The following is a 15,081-nucleotide window of genomic DNA, read 5'->3' on the forward strand; positions in this document are numbered from 1 at the left end:
AAGTGCAGTATCTCAAAAAGAAATTTAGGTTAAGGATTTGATAATATGTAAATCTGCTAGAATGTAACTTAAAAACAGGTTGATTTAACCAATTAACCAGCCTAAATAAAACCAATAAAATTAATATGTAGTAAGTAGGTTGTATTAACAGCCAGTAGCAGTAATGGTAAAGGTAACGGGACCCCTGACCATTAGGTCCAGTCGTGGCCGACTCTGTGGTTGCGGCGCTCATCTCACTTTATTGGCCGAGGGAGCCAGTGTACAGCTTCCGGGTCATGTGGCCAGCATGACTAAGCCGCTTCTGGCAAACCAGAGCAGCGCACGGAAACACTGTTTACCTTCCCACCGGAGCGGTACCTATTTATCTACTTGCACTTTGATGTGCTTTTGAACTACTAGGTGGGCAGGAGCAGGGACTGAGCAACGGGAGCTCACCCCGTCGTGAGGGATTCGAACCGCTGACCTTCTGATCAGCAAGTCCTAGGCTCTGTGGTTTAACCCACAGCGCCACCCGCGTCGATCAAAATAGACAAAACATATTTCTAAAAGATAAGATTACCAGCAACCCCCAAAGTAATTAGAATATCCAGTCTTTCATTTTGGCACGTAGGTGTTTGGAAGTATGAGGACTTTGGGAAGAATCCGATATATCCAGGTACAATATTTAAGCATTCAATCCATTGTTGTCCACGCAGCGCCATTCTCACTGACAGGACTATGGATTTCACAGCAATCAAAACTCTTGTTTTCATTTCCAGAGGTCCATGTTACAGTACTTTGCTGCAGCACGAATAACCAAAAGTCTTGTGGCACCTTAGAGACTTAACAGATATATGATAGCATGAGCTCAATTCACCAGCTGCATGAACTGCTGTCCTGAGTGGTGGGATTGTTCAGGAGTTTGGCCGGCTTCTGGGATGAAGCGCTCAAAAATCCCTCCCAGCAGGAGGCCAGCGTGAGTGCGCCCTTCCCTCTCTTTCTGTTCGCTTTCCTTTCCTGCTGATGCAGCATTGAAAATTACTGAGCAAGGATTCCGGGAGGGAAATGGGCTCACAAAGCAGCTCTATCAACACCAACTGGAGATTATTCTTAACCAGCAAAATGCCTGTCCTTCTGATATGCGGCACATGTGCAAAGGGAGGGCGTGTCTATTAAAGGGCTCTCTGGGGACGCAACCTCCTGCAGGAGCCATCTCAGCGAGGGCTGGGCCACGACATTGTCAAGAGCAGAGACAAGGTTTCTTCTTCATCCAAGTTTGGCACTTCACTTTTCCGTTTGCACACCTTGATCTCTGTTGCTTGTTGTGCCACAAGGGTAGAACAGAATGTTGGGAACTGGCTTTTATTTTTTAATGGCATAAACAAAAAGGATCTTGCCCAAACCAGGAATTTCACCATTTGTTTCATTTCACAGAGTCATTCATTGGAGGCTTTGACCTTCATTCTCGGATGACCAAGGTGGCTTGGAAGCAGCAGCGAAATCCTTGGCTCTGGATGGATGAATCTGTCAGTTCTGGTTTCCGATTTCCCCAGTTTCCACATCAGTTTGCTGCCGGGAGGTCTCTCTGAAGTGGCTCCCCAATTGGGGCAGAGCCACTGTGGTTGCTTCCTAGCAGATGCATAGTTGTTGCTTACTGGAAGTGGGAGGGGCAAGGCAGTGGCGAGGTTGTTGCAGTGGACACGATTGGCTTTGCTGGTGTGTTCACACTGCTCCAACCCCCCACTGCTTTGCCCTTCCCAGTTTTCTTCCCAGTAAGCACCAATGACCCCACCTGTCAGGAAACTAGTGTAGCAATTCTGCCCCCCCCCCGGGCCCCATTAGAACATTTTGCCTGGCACTTGACTAAGGAAGGGCCATTATCATTATGATTTTGTATTTGAAGGCCTTACTGCACAACTTTTGAGGTCCAGGCAAATGGGCACAGCTGCCTTGCAATGCAGAGTTTCCTCTTCCAATGAATGTTTTCCTTTAATCTGATGTTTTACTTAAAACAAATTCGTGTTTGTAGCTGTCCATGGCTGGAGCTTGATTTTCCTGACTCCTTGCAGAGACACCTTTTCAAAGATTCTCTCAATCTTCTCACGTTCATACAAGTTATACATAATTTCATTAAAAATACTAATAGTAGTAAAAATAATAGCATGCAGGAGTATACAAAACCTTCAGACTTATTTTATAAAATAGTATCTGACTTAATCTGTTATGTGACTGTGTTGTTCTTCAGGATTCTGCCCTCTCCTCTGGTTCTCAAGAAATATGTTCCTGGACATTGATTGATTGATTGATTGATTGATTGATTAAATATATAACTAAATAAATCTCACCTTTTTTTATCCCAGTGGGCTCTGGAGTTTGCTTGGATTGGATTTTCTGACGCTTCTCCTAACTTAAATATGCTTGCAGAAAAGCAATTCATATTCACGTGCTGCAATCCTGTAGTTCCTTTTCCCCAACTTGCCCACCATTTGAATCTCTGTAGTAAGCACAGAACACCCACAAGCATGAAAATGTTTTAAACATTTTAAATATTAACTCAAAATATCCCAGCTCATGATAAAATCAGAAACTGTGGAAACAAAAGACGTGTGTGCCTTGGTTACTGAGCACAGCAAGCTGCTGGCTAAACACATCCATTTCTGCTAAAAAAAATTGTTAGCGGACTATTTGGTATATTTCCGCCTGTGCTCTTTCCTCTGCACCGTCTCTCCCGCCTTCTACCTTGTCCAGTGGCGACGAAGCCACAGCTCAGCAGAGCAGAAAGCAATGTAATCACCGCACTTGATCTTTGGAATTGCTCTTGTAAAACAGCAATAAACAACCAAAAGCAAAAACTGTTGCATGCATGCACTTGCGTAGAGACATACCGTATTTTTTGCACCATAACACTCACTTTTTTCCTCCTAGAAAGTAAGGGGAAATGTCTGTGCGTGTTATGGAGGAAATGCCTACGGGTGGCATGCCTACGGATTTTCCTCCTCTAAAAACTACGTGCGTGTTATGGTCGGGTGCGTGTTATAGAGCGAAAAATACGGTAATTCTTGTAACTAAGGGAGTCCACAGAGTTCTCCACTTCGCCTCACCACATCATGTATGTATGCAAGAACTGCTCTTCAATACACACACTTGCAGGGCTGCATATAACAATTGTGATGAAACAACTGGGAAATTAAAGAAACAAACTAAAAACAACAAATATTAAGCAGCATTAAAATATCAGAACTTGAGAAAGCAGCATAATACACTGAAAAGTTTTTTTAAATCCTGGGCAAATGTAAAGACCTTTCATGGAAATCCATGGGTGTGTGGTGTCTCTTGGAAAGCCTTGCTTTTCCATACAATTGCTGCCTATGTTAGATACTTGGGTGGTTTCCATCACTAGCCCAGCCATAAAAAGAATTTGCAGGAACCGGGATCCATCATTGTGGAGCCTCCGTCTTATTGAGCAGTTAATAACAAATGGCACCTCCAGCTGACTCTTGCGGACAGAGCTAGGTACTCCTGCTCAGGATTGCAGCTGGCCTGTTTTGGATCCCATTCCATTCCTTCTCTTCCCCTTCCAGCAGTCAACCAGTATTCTAACTCAGGGTTGTTGTTTTTCGAGAGCATGATCTGGTGCTGAGTTAAGATGCCACAGCCACACATTTGCCATGGCACTGACAGCCTTATGTTCCCATCCAGGGAAACGTGAAGGTAATGCCTTTTGTTTTATTTATTAAATTTGTACACTGCCCTATACCTGTAGATCATAAGGCAGTTCACAGCATAAAATCACAATATAAAAAAAACAAAAACAGCTGACTAATTTAAATGCCATTTCCTGGGGGGGGGGGGGTTCGCTTGGTCTTTCAAATTTTCAGCAACAGCCTGCGCAAGGCCAAAACCTGGTGCCCACCCCCCTTGCCTTCTGCTCTGCCTGGGCATCAGAGCCCAGTGCTGGGCAACCGGTAGTGCTGCCCTGAATCCGCTTCTGCAGAAAGAAAGATACGCTAAAAATCATATTCCACAGAAGTCCCAAGAATCAGTCAGTAAAGCTTGAAACTGAATCTCAGGGTGGCGAGTTCGAGCCACGCATCGGGCAAAAAGACCTGGCATTGCAGGGGGTTGGACTAGATGACCCCTGAGGTCTCTTCCAACTCTGCAGTTCTGTGATTGATTATAGAATCGGAGGAAGGGAGGCGCCTGCCCTTTTGGAGCCCTCCAGCACTCTGCAGATGCTCAGGGATGTCTTGTTCTTCCGCTTTAAACTTTCCTCCCCACTGGTTGACTTTGGCACATGCTTCCCTCCCCGCAAATATTCTTATTAGTTGCCAATACAGCAAGATTCAGATCCACCGCCCCCCCCCCCGCGCCTACAATGGGAAGATGCGCGTTTCACACAGCACCAGCCGCTCCCATGCCTACGATCCTGCAAACACACAAGCTGGATTGGGGCGGGGGACGAAGTGGAGCGAGGCTTCGCCCTCCCCCCGCCTTGGGCTTTGGCCCCCCGCCTCCTCTGCGCGCGAGGAAGACGCCGCCTCCCTCCCTCCCTCCTCCCTCCCTCCCGGCCGGGCGCAGCGCATCTCCCTCGGCGCGCACGGACCGCCCTCGCCCGCCGCGCCGGACCGAACCCCCAGCAGAGCGGAGGCACGAAGGCGGCGGAGCCGGCCAGGCCGGGCGGGAGGCTCCCATGGCGGCAGCGAGAGGCGGCGGCATCGGCGGCCGGAGACCCACCTCGCGCCCACTCCGCGCGGCTTCCCCCGCCGCCGCCCCGGTGAGCCCAGCCAGCGCCTGGGGGGGGGGCTGGGAGGGAGAGGGCGTCTCCTGCTCCAGGGATCTGCTCCGGGGGATCCCTGGCCGGGGTCTCCGGGCCGGATTCCCGCGCTCGAGCCGGGGGGGGCGGGGAACCGGAGAGACCCCCCCCCCCGGCTGCTGCTGCGGCGGAAGCCACGCTGGGCTCCGGCAGGGAGGCCGCGGGGTCCTTCGGCTTGCTGGCCTCGCGCGCCGGCCAAGGTGAGCCGGCGGGGGGGCGAGAGGCTTTCGGTGCAGGAAGCGGACCTGAGCGGGAACCGCCAGGCGGGGCGGCGGGGGAGGGGTGGCGCTGGGTGCGTCGGGGTCCCGCTCCGGCCGGGCTGCGCTCCGGAGCGCGGGGGAAGCGTGGCTGGTGCGCCTCGGTCCGCCTTGCCGCTGGCCTGACCCTGCAGGCTCTCCTCGGAGCATCCTCGGAGCAGCGCATCCTCACTGGTCCCATTGACGCCCCTCTTGCTCCGAGGAGGAAAACCCCCGCGAGGCTGATGGAGAGAGAGAATGGTGAGCTGCAGCCCATGAGTTTGATGGCTGGAAACAATCATATAATTGGTTATCTTTCGTGGCTGGGTTGGTTGAGCATGAGACTCATAATCTCTGGCTCCTGGGTTCGAGGCCCACCTTGGGCAAAAGGATCCCTGCATTGCAAGGGGGTCGGACTAGATGACCCCTGGGGTCCCTTCCAGCTCTACAGTTCTGGCATCCATCTGGCTCAGGAGAAGTCACACCGTTGGAGAGTTACAGCTGCTGTGGCTGTAGATACTGATTTGGGAGAGATATGTTTTATTGCATGGATAGGCAAACTAAGGCCTGGGGGCCGGATCCAGCCCAATTGTCTTCTAAATCCGGCCCGCAGGCGGTCCAAGAATCAGCGTGTTCTTACATGAGTAGAATGTGCCCTTTTATTTAAAATGCATCTCTGGGTTATTTGTGTGGCATAGGAATTCATTCATTCCCCCTCCCCCCAAAAAAAATATAGTCCAGCCCCCCACAGGGTCTGAGGGACAGTGGACCGGCCCCCTGCTGAAAAAGTTTGCTGACCCCTGTTTTATTGCATGTGGGGCAGCTGATCCTATGATTACTGTAGGGACAGTGGCGTCATGCTGGGGGGGGCGGCAGAGAGCAGGTGGGGGCGGGGCTGGCGCATGTCCTGGGGGCAGGGCGCCCAGTGCAGGGGGGCAGCCGCAATGGCACCCTGCCGGAATTGCACTGCCTGGTGCGCTCCCCCCGCACTCCTCTTCCTCCACCAGTGTAGGGATGTTTTCTATTAGTCGCTTTCCTTGCGGTAAATGTGTGTTGCCGGTCTTGAGAGGCTGGCGGGGCAGCACAACAGAGTTGGCCTCTTGGCAGTGGTGTCGCTGCTTCTTACCAGGGTGGGGTCAAGGTCAGAGTGGGACTGGTGGAGCCAAACTAGCATTTCCAATAGTACTATAGCTATTATACTGTAGTCCCTCTTTCACACACCCCATATTTAATCAGATGCCCCTCCCCATCACCAGTCACCTCTCACATTTTACAGGGCAAAGACAGAAAACCCCTCTGGCCAAGGGAAAAACTGGGAGCAATTTAAGGCTCCCAATTCTTGCTTGGAAGTTTCCGCCTGCCCCACATCTGATGCCCTATGTGGTGTCTAGTGCAGGGCAGGGAGGTGTGATTTGAAGAAGACAGTCTTGCAAGCTAAATGGCTACCCAAATTAGGCCTTTAAGCCAGGGGGTTCCTCACCGCTGCTATAACAAATTTAGAACAACATATGCATTAAATTTACATTTACATGTTTTTCCTGTTCTGTTTGCCATTTCAGATTTCTTGATCTTCCCCTCCCCACCCAATATATTTATGTTAGAAAATATAAAAAGCACAAAACAGCTGCACAGAAGGCTTAAAACCCTGTGGGTTGAGCATTCAGTGACGTTTTAAATTAATGACATTCATGGACTTAACTTAGTTCTGCTCATTAAGTTCAGTAGGTCTACTCAGAGTAAAACACCCCGTGACCCTTGCTGTCCAGTGGCTCTGAGGCTGTTTCAGAGTCAGACTGATAATCCACATTACATGTGACATGAAGTTTTTCGCTTCTCCCCTGTAACGTTCAATGACCAGAGATTTATGTGTGCTGTGTTGCATGTTTTCCCACCCATGTTGATACTGGTGGGATGAACATGGGGTGACTGTTTCCTAAATATCACAGAGGAGAGTAGCAGAACACAACATGGGGGTACCTTGACTGCATCGCATATAGTGAGCAGCTCTAGCCTCAGATGAAGCTTTTCAGAAATACTTTCACCAAACTGCATTCTTATTTACTATTCCTCCTGCTGAGGTTTTAAATATTTGTTGTTGGGTATGGAAAGGGTGGCTGAAGTGGATTCAGACTTTCCTGACAGTGTCTTTATGGAGCAGTCGTTTTTGTTGATCCGTTTGTAAATGCCTGTGTGTTGCTTCTTCAAAACTTATCTAATTACTTTTCAGTTTAATGTCAGTTTCACACAGGTGACCCCTCTCATTCATGATGTGCAGGCAAAATGGGGTCGGATGCAGTGGCGTAGCGTGGGTTGTCAGCACCCGGGGCAAGGCAAGTAATTTGCGCCCCCTAACCCGTGGATTTGCGCCCCCTAACCCTAACCCCCAGATGTTGCGCCCGGTGCGGCCGGCCCCCCCTGCACCCCCCACGCTACGCCACTGGTCGGATGCATACACCTGTAAGCGAAGGTGCCTTTTACTTTACAGTGGTGCCTCGCAAGACGAAAAGAATCCGTTCTGGTCTAGCGGTTTTTTCGTCTTGCGAAGCAAGCCCATTGACGGATTAGCGGATTAGCGCTAATAGCGCTAATAGCGGCTTTTATCTGCTGATTGGATCAGCTGATAAGCGGCTTAGCAGCTTAGAAAGGGGGGGGAGGGGGAAAAACCAGCAGGAACTCGCAAGACATTGTCGTCTTGCGAAGCAAGCCCATAGGAGATTTGTTTTGCGAAGCACCTCCAAAACGGAAAACCCTTTCGTCTAGCGGGTTTTCCGTCTTGCGAGGCATTCGTCTTGCGGGGCACCACTGTATTTATATGCTATATGCTGAATACAGGCAACTGTGACATTCGTGTTTGGTCCCCTGTATCTAATTCCCCCTGCTTTGGCAAAATAAATGGATCTCAGATAGTGGGATTTGAAAGGACATTTGCTTAACAAGCTCAAAACAGCTCTGGGTTCATAGGTATCTAAGAGCTGGTTTTGTGATGCAGGTTGTTGCTACTCACCTGAGAAACCTCACCTGAGCAGATGCAAATATTGGGAAGGGTGAGCATAGCAGAAGAGCTAACATTGTATCAGCCTTAAGTTATGGCCTTAAAAGAAATGACCAGCTTGCTTCTCACTTACCGTAAATTGAATTTTTAAATCAAGTGAGATAGAAAAGAGGTCAGCCACATATTCAGAGGGGAGGGTTTCCTATATAAGGGGCCACAAGAGAGAAGGCAAGAAATAGCAGAAGAAAGTGGAGCTTTAATAGGAGTTGTGTTTGATGAACAGAGGGACCGTGGAAGAGAGTAACCAAGCCATCAGCAATACCACGAAGAGGCTTAGGCGATGTACCCATTCACAGCTTAAAACGCAGTGAGGTCATTTCCCCTTGCTGGGTTTCAAGTTGTATTCACATGTTGCAAGTTGCAACAGCAGCATTTCTCAAGAAACCACATACGGATTGTGGCTAATGCCGTGTGCAAAAGGCTTAGAATAGCAGCAGTGGAGGTGCACTAGAGCAGTGTTTCCCAACCTTTTTTGGGCAAAGGCACACTTGTTTGAGGAAAAAAATCTCGCGGCACACCACCATTACAGCCCCGTGACGTCAGCGCGCAGCGTCACGCCGGGAGGGACGCACGAAAGTGAAAGTTTTCAATTTTTTTTCCTCCCCCTTGCCGGGGAACCTCCAAGCTTTGGGGGTGGGGGGGGGAGGAGGCAGCAAAGCGAGGGACTGAGGGGCGGCGGCAGCTGAGGCGGCGGCGGCTGTTGTGGTGGGGGCGGCGATAGCGGGCGGAGGAGGGGGCAGCGGCGGGGCCGAGGTGGCCGGCGGCGGCGGGGGAGGCGGCGGCTGGTGGAGCAGGAGGGCGGCCGAGGCCGGTGAGGGAGTAGGGTTGCCCGGGGCTTGAGGAGCCGTCGCCGGGAGTTGCTGCTGCTGTTGTTGCTGCTGCTGCCCGGACATGCCAGCCTCCTCCTCGTCCGCTGTCTCGCGCTCCTCCCTTTTGCACGCGCTGCCCCGCCGCCGCCCCATTGGCTGGGTCCTGTCAGCTGATCCTGTGTTATTTTCTGTGTGTGTGTGTGTGAGGGGAGAATGGAGAGAGAAACCTCGGCACCACCACCGTGGAGCCGCCCCCGGCTCGACGCGGATCCTCGCCGCCGCCTCCCCGCCTCTCGCCGCCCGACTCGCCCGCCTCCCTCCCACGGCACACTAGCCAACGTCTCACGGCACACTAGTGTGCCGCGGAACACCGGTTGGGAAACACTGCGCTAGAGGCAGTGTGGTGCAGTGGTTAGAGTGTTGGACTAAGACCTGGGTTCAAATCCTCACTCAGCCATGAAGATCACTGGGTGACCTTGGCCCCATTACTGCCTCTCAGCCTAACCTACATCGCAGGGTTGTTGTAGGGATTAAAGGGGGTGTGGGAGAGTCCAGCTCCTTGGAGAAAAAGGTGGGATATCAAGGCAAGGAATAAATAAAATAAACCATGATGACAATTGCTTTACAATAACTGAGGAAAACCTAAGGTCTGAATAAGAGTTTTAGAAACAAATTGATAACAAATCTTATTAGTATTATAGAGGGAACTGACAAATTTTAGCTAGAGCAGGAATTTGAACTAGAAAAGGAAATATGATGTGTATGAGCATGCAATCATTGCTATATAGGCCAGATGTGATGTTCTCTATGCAGGCTCACTCTATGGGCAGAACCCACATTCCCAGCCTAGGTGTAGATCTCCCCTAATGCTTTCTAGAGTGTTCCAATCAACAACTTTGTAAAGTAGGTCAGTATTATTGCCGTATTGCAGGTTGAATTCTGATACATAAAATGAATTATTAACATAAACCCCTATTATCTGTTGCAACAGGGCATATATTATGTTCAGCTCAGTCCTGTCTATGGAAGTTATGTCCCATTAGGTACAGTGAGGCTTTCTCCCGAGTAAGTGTGCCTGAGGCTGCAGTCGTAGAACTGCTGTTTTTCCTGCTCTGCACCATTGAATATAGACAACCCACCATGTTATAATTGGACCATTTCGTGGTTCTGTTGTTAACTGAGCCATTTCATGAATTCCTAGTTCTGTGGGATGAGCAGAAGACATCCATGGATTTTCTCTCAGGTGTCCAGGAGCTGAGTAGGTGTATTTGTGTGAGCTGTACATTCTTCTAAATCTTGCAGATATTTATATAGTCAAGCAGGCAATATAGCACTAGAAATTGTTGGCCCAATTTGCGGCAGTATGTATTTGAAAATCTGGCTGGGTTCCTGTCTTGAAACCTAAACCCACAATTATTCTTTGGCTCATTCTGCTTACATGCTTTATATTCTGACGGAATGGTTTTCCGTTCCATTCTGTTCTGTTCTTTTCACTTGGCAATATTGTGGAAGTAAAATATAATTCCTGTGAAAGATATCTAAATTACCTCTAATAATTTAATGTGGAAAGGATTAACAAACTATGACTTGAATGCATAGGAAAACATTGTTGAAATGTTGACCAAACACCTAAACTGTGTTCAACATTGAAACTGAAAGTCAAGGCATGGAAAAATCTCTATTTTAGGCTTGTAAAGGCAGAACTGCATGCACACCACACTAAAAATTCTGCTTCAGGAAAAGCTGAATTCTGTAGCCTGCACAAAGTTTACAAATACAGTGGTACCTCGGTTTTCAAATGTCTCTGTTTTCGAACATTTCGGTTTTCAAATGCTGTAAACCTGGGAGTAAATGCTTCAGTTTTTGAACATGCCTCGGAAGTCGAACATGCCACACAACTTCTGTATTGAGTTTTCTGTATTGAGGCTCCCTGACTGAGTTTTCGGATATTTCGGAACTGAAACGGTCTTCTGGAATGAATTATGTTCGAAAACCGAGGTACCACTGTACAATTATTGCCATAATTTTGCTAGTGAAGGGGGAAAACAAGGAAGTAATACAGGGCATTCTGGATGACTAGAAACTGTATTTACATTTGCGACTTCTGAGATTTCACCAGACTGGCACTGTCCATGCATTCAAAAGCATATCTTCATTGGGGCATTGTTATAACCTTGTTAGTCTAAAAATGAGGTGCAGTGGAATACAGTCGTACCGCGTGTTGCGTTAGGTTCATGTTGCATCTTTTTGGCTTGCGAACGTGGCAGACCCGGAAGTGTATACTTCTGGGTTTCACCGCATGCGCAGAAGTGCTCTATCGCACTCCGTGCTTGCACAGAAACGCCGCTCTAGTTGCGGACTTTTCGGGGTGCAAACTGCACCCCGAAACGGATCATGTCCGCAACTAGAGGTACCACTGTATATCATTCCATTCTACACCTAAGTAAGATATCACAACAATATATTGAGATAACAGTGAGAGAAATCTAATTCTAATAGTACAGTGGCTTTAAAATTGTGTACTTGGGGATTAAAGCATGAGAGGGAGAGAGAAGCCTTCCTAACGTTCTCAAAATTCAAAATGGTGTAACTGGGGTGGGAGAGGGATTGTATTTGCCTTCTCTTTATATGAATATAAAGAATATTTTTTATCTGCAGTTGTTAAGTAAGGTGTCTGTAGTCATTTTACTTTATGGGAAATGTGAAGCAGTACTGTAAAATAACAACTGATAAAGTGTTTAGTGCAGTGTTCTTTGTCACATGTTGTAAGCCATAAAGTCAGCCTTAAAATGGGCTTTTGATCCCCCCCCCAATAGGCTGTATAGAACTCCAGAGGGTTAAACACTGACCATTTGAATGCTTTGCTTTGACACAACCAGCTGACTGGGAAGAGCTGCATTTAGGTCCTCAAAATGGGGGGAAATGCAGGGGGGGATATGACACTAGGTTTGTTGGAACTCACTGTTAGCAAAGTTAGCATTTTTTTCTTCTTAGAACCATCTTAAGGTAAGATATTATTTATAGCTACCACCAACTAATTGCAAAATCAGCCAACGTGTTGAACCTCTTTAGAATGCTTCACCCTGTTCAGATTTCTTTGGTCTCCAACTTAGTTGCAAATCACCGTATTTTTCGCCCTATAGGACGCACTTTTTCCCCTCCAAAAATGAAGGGGAAATGTGTGTGCATCCTATGGGGCGAATGCAGGCTTTCGCTGAAGCCTGGAGAGTGAGAGGCATCGGTGCGCACCGACCCCTCCCGCTCTCCAGGCTTCAGGAAGCTATCCGCAAGTCTTGCACACCTGGAGGGAGTTCCCCCGGGCGCGCAAGGCTTGCAGGCAGCAGCCTGCAGCGTGGAGCACGGGGTGCCCTTCGGAGGACGCCCCGTGCTTCGCGCAGGTGTCAGCAAGCCTTGCGCACCGGTGGGAACTCCCCCCAGGAGCGCAAGGCTTGCGGGTGGCAGCCTGCAGCGCGGAGCACGGGGCGCCCTCCGGAGGACGCCCCGTGCTTCGCACAGGTGTCCGCAGCCTGCCGCCCGGCGTGTAGGGCGCCCTGAAGCAGAGCGCCCCTCGCGCCGGGCAGACATCGGCCAGCCCCACAAGCTCGGGGGACAGCGGGGAGGCGCAGCGCCACCATCCCACTGTTCCCCGACCTGGTTTGGGGGGGAATAAAGGGGAAAAACATTTCCTTTATTTCCCCCCCAAAAAAGTAGGTGCGTCCTATGGGATGGAGCGTCCTATGGGATGAAAAATACGGTAATTAATTAATGGATGCATTGGGTTCAATAAACATATCTCTTTGTATCTGGAGGTTTCCTCTCTTCGTTTAAATCAGTGCCCAAGTTCCTGCTGACTTGGTCTGCCTTAGCAAGTGTAGCTCAAATAGCCATTTGCTTTATTCCTGTTTGGTGCAACTGCTGAAAAACACACATGAGGCCAAAATATGCTTTGAAATGTGCGCGCTCTCTCTCTCCTGATTTCTTGGCTCTAGTGCTGCCTTCTCAAAGGTGCCCATGGGAGACCTTGATACCTGGGAGGCTTCTGGAAATTAAACAAATGCTTTTAAACAATGTATTTGCCAGGAGGCCAGGCTTGCTTCAGGCTGAAACCACGGTTGAGACTGTGCAGCCAAGTGCCACGTTCGTTTCCCCAGAATGCCTCTGGTACTGCTACAGAAGTACCTTGTTGAATTGGCAATTGCAGGTGCCCTTAGAACAGGGGTCAGCAAACTTTTCCAGCTGTGAGCCGGTCTGCCGTTCTTCAGACCATGTGGGGGGCCGGACTATATTTTGACGGGGGGGGGGGGATAACAAATAACCCAGAGATGCATTTTAAATAAAGGGACACATTCTACTCATGTAAAAATACGCTGGTTCCCGGACCGTCCGCAGGCCAGATTGAGAAGGCGATTGGGCCACATCTGGCCCCCGGGCCTTAGGTTGCCTACCCCTGCCTTAGAATCTGAATATGATGTGACTTTCCCTGCTGGGTGATACATATCCAAAAATTAAGTGGAGAATCTGCATGCCTGGCTTTGCAAAGCGCACAGAGACCATTAAATATTTTAGTGTCACTTGTGAAAACCTGAACCAACTGAGAAATTCACCCGTGTTTTGTTTTAAAGACAGATGCAATCCTATCCAAGCTGCCCTTTGAGAGGCAGAGAGCCTGCTGAAGGCTGCTGCAGATTCCAGTTGCAAATAAGGGCTGGCTTGTTCAAAAATCATCTGGTCCTTGTTCAATCGTTTTTTGGAATTTTGCTTTGTAGGTGGAAAGGTTTGTGGGTGTAGAGATTTGAAAGAGAGAATTGTGGTTATAAGTATATTTCACTGCTCGTTCTAAGCCACCAATCCAAATTAATTTGCATTTACATTTTCAGGCAAGCAAAATCTCTAGGACCAGCACTGAATGCTAAATGCAACCTGGCAGCTAAATTGGAGAACATGCTTCATAGCTGTCTGGAGCCTTCCTCTGCTAGAATAACTAGGTTGAATTCCTCCCCTCCTATTAGACTTTGCTTGGCGTAAATATACCTAGGATTAAAGGGGGAGGGTAAATTTATCCAACGACTCCCCCCCCCAAACTTTATTTTAATGGTTACTTTAAATATTTATATCACACATTCAGATTTTAGAAGTGCCTATGGTGGCAGCTTACAATGGCACAGTTGATAATGACCATTATTACAGTTAATAGTAAAGGACCAATAAAAGAAATGCAAGAAATTGAAGATAAGGAAGAGCCGTAAAAATTCACAATTGCTGTTTCTTAAGAGCTTGGGCAAATTAAGAGGCCTTGAGCTGGTGCCTCCTTTTCCGTGGAAACAGCCCTGGGGAGAGTGCAGTTTTCTGATGCTGGAGTGTCCTCATTCAAAAGATCCTGTCTCCAGTTCCAATCCACCTGACCTCCCAAGTTCTGGAGCAGAGACTCCATTCATGACTGTAGAGAGCAGGGGGGCGACTGGCTATTTTGCTGTAATGCTTGCTTGCCAGTTGTCGTGATCAGCTTTTGTTCCGTCTGTCTTACGATGGCTAATAAAACTTAGGATCGCTTGAATGAAGATAAAGAAGTGGAGACCAAGCTGGAAGAGGTGGGGTGTGTGGGAAAGGGGCAGGATCAGATCTCAATGGCTGCCGTCTAATTCTATGGGACCAAAGTAAAGAAGCTACAGACTGAGTCTCGATTAAAAGGAAGACATTTTGACACGGAGCTCAGTCACTGCTACACCCAGGTGGGTTTAAGTTCTATCCATTGATTCCATGAGTTGGTTCCCTTTACAGTGGTGCCTCGCAAGACGAAAAGAATCCATTCTGTGATTCTCTTCGTCTAGCGGTTTTTTCGTCTTGCGAAGCAAGCCCATTGAAGGATTAGCGGATTAGCGCTATTAGCGGCTTTTAGCGGCTTATCTGCTGATCGGATCAGCTGATAAGCGGCTTAGCGGTTTAGAAAAAGGGGGGGAAAGGAAAAAAACCAGCAGGAACTCGCAAGACATTGTCGTCTTGCGAAGCAAGCCCATAGGAAATTCGTTTTGCGAAGCACCTCCAAAACGGAAAACTCTTTCGTCTAGCGAGTTTTCCGTCTTGCGAGGCATTCGTCTTGCGGGGCACCACTGTACTTTCACCCATGGATATCATATGGGGGACGACGGAATAATGTGCTGTGTTTGGGTATTACAGAAGGGATACAAGCTGACC

General features: G+C 48.7%; 1 protein-coding gene across 2 annotated transcripts in view; it reads left to right on the forward strand.

Moving 5' to 3' along the window:
- The first annotated feature begins 4,622 nt into the window (after positions 1-4,622).
- Positions 4,623-15,081, forward strand: part of PRR5 (proline rich 5) — a 68,420-nt gene continuing 57,961 nt past the window's right edge. For both annotated transcript variants that reach the window (XM_081191803.1, XM_081191804.1), the window contains exon 1: positions 4,623-4,753. The gene's annotated coding sequence lies outside the window, so the exon portion shown is untranslated. The remainder of the gene's footprint in view (positions 4,754-15,081) is intronic.

This window comes from Podarcis bocagei (assembly GCF_964188305.1).
Source record: "Podarcis bocagei genome assembly, chromosome: 4".
In the NCBI taxonomy this organism is placed as follows: Eukaryota; Metazoa; Chordata; class Lepidosauria; order Squamata; family Lacertidae; genus Podarcis; species Podarcis bocagei.